Source organism: Amphimedon queenslandica, unplaced genomic scaffold (genome assembly GCF_000090795.2).
Source record: "Amphimedon queenslandica unplaced genomic scaffold, v1.1 AMPQUscaffold_4939_Cont23085, whole genome shotgun sequence".
Taxonomy (NCBI): domain Eukaryota; kingdom Metazoa; phylum Porifera; class Demospongiae; order Haplosclerida; family Niphatidae; genus Amphimedon; species Amphimedon queenslandica.
The window spans coordinates 1-1,602 of NW_003554752.1; the positions used below are offsets into that span (position 1 = coordinate 1).

General features: G+C 36.0%; 1 long non-coding RNA gene across 10 annotated transcripts; it reads left to right on the forward strand.

Moving 5' to 3' along the window:
* Nucleotides 1-6: 6 nt before the first annotated feature.
* Nucleotides 7-1,574, forward strand: LOC109592508 (uncharacterized). 10 transcript variants are annotated; one of them, XR_002190389.1, is made up of 7 exons: nt 7-114; nt 309-411; nt 453-574; nt 618-720; nt 762-798; nt 852-974; nt 1,357-1,574. It is a non-coding gene; the product is annotated as an uncharacterized LOC109592508 (long non-coding RNA). The 10 variants fall into 10 exon arrangements; XR_002190391.1 differs by having other exon boundaries at nt 453-568; nt 605-720; XR_002190390.1 differs by having other exon boundaries at nt 453-568.
* Nucleotides 1,575-1,602: the final 28 nt, after the last annotated feature.

The window sequence follows — 1,602 nt, forward strand, 5'->3', positions numbered from 1 at the left end:
TGTAGTGACGGACCAGTTCCTGATCTTTGTTGGACGGGACAGGGTCACCACTCCCTTGTATTTTGGGATTTGTGTATTTTAATGGGATTTATGGATATTTACCGTAAAGTACAAGTATTACCAACTTAATTTGAACACTTTGAGGTGCGTCTTGTAGTGACGAACCAGTTCCTGCTTTTGTTGGATGGGACAGGGTCACCACTCCCTTGTATATCAGGATATGTGTATTTTAAAGTCATTTATTGATATTTACAGTAAAGTACAAGTACAAACAACTTAATTTGAACACTTTTATGTGTGTCTTGTAGTGATAGACCAGTTCCTGCTTTTGTTGGACGGGGCGGAGTCGCCACTCCCTTGTACATGTATATCGGGATTTGTGTATTTTAAAGTCATTTATTGATATTTACGGTAAAGTACAAGTACTAACAACTTAATTTGAACACTTTTAGGTGCGTCTTGTAGTGACGGACCAGTTCCTGATCTTTGTTGGACGGGACAGGGTCACCACTCCCTTGTATATCGGGATTTGTGTATTTTAATGGGATTTATGGATATTTACCGTAAAGTACAAGTATTACCAACTTAATTTGAACACTTTTAGGTGCGTCTTGTAGTGATGGACCAGTTCCTGCTTTTGTTGGATGGGGCGGAGTCGCCACTCTCTTGTACATGTATATCGGGATTTGTGTATTTTAAAGTCATTTATTGATATTTATGGTAAAGTACAAGTACTAACAACTTAATTTGAACACTTTTAGGTGCGTCTTGTAGTCACGGATGCTTGTGTTAGAGAAAGTTAGTTGATGTCATGTACATGTAGCTATAATTTTTTGACTGTTTTATTATAGATTGGCTACAGGCAAGGACAGCCTCAGCCTGACATGTGTTAATCATATGATTGTTGACTGTTGAGTTGGGGGACTACTGTTTGTTATCCATTGTACCTGTAGAATGGACACAATGCAGTATCAGTAAGCATTTTGTAATACATGTACATATAATACCGTATGGCTGGTAATTTTTTGGGTCCTATATTTTGCGAAATCTACTAACAATCCAATTCGCAGATTTTAATTTCGTGAATTCTACCACTTGTACCATGCAGGTACCGTGTTAAATTAATTTTCATGAATCAATAAGGAATCCGCAAAATCCATGAACTTTGCAACCCACGAAAATTACCGGCTATGCAGTAATGTCTGTCTTTAAATTATAAATACCGAAACTTAAAAGGAATTGAAAAAAATTGTACCACTTGTGCTGCTTTTAAATTTTTACCATGCACTGTTTATCAATTATGCATTGAACTTCAAATATTTTTTAAATATTTGTGCATATCTTTTGATTCTTTAGGAACTTACTTGTTCTAGTAATTAGGTAATTTTATCTCCCTTCTCTCATTCCAGACTCGGTTGCAATGGAAGTTGATGTTCTCGTTTTCCTGGTGTATGGCAGCTTAAGTGAAGCATGGATTTCAACAAATAAGCGAGTAGGAAACTTGCCATTATTGATTTTACCAGATAGCACTGCTATTTTTCCATTACTAAATGCAGTTTTGTTTTTATTGATAATTCTATTTATTGTAGCTTTGCAAGCTAG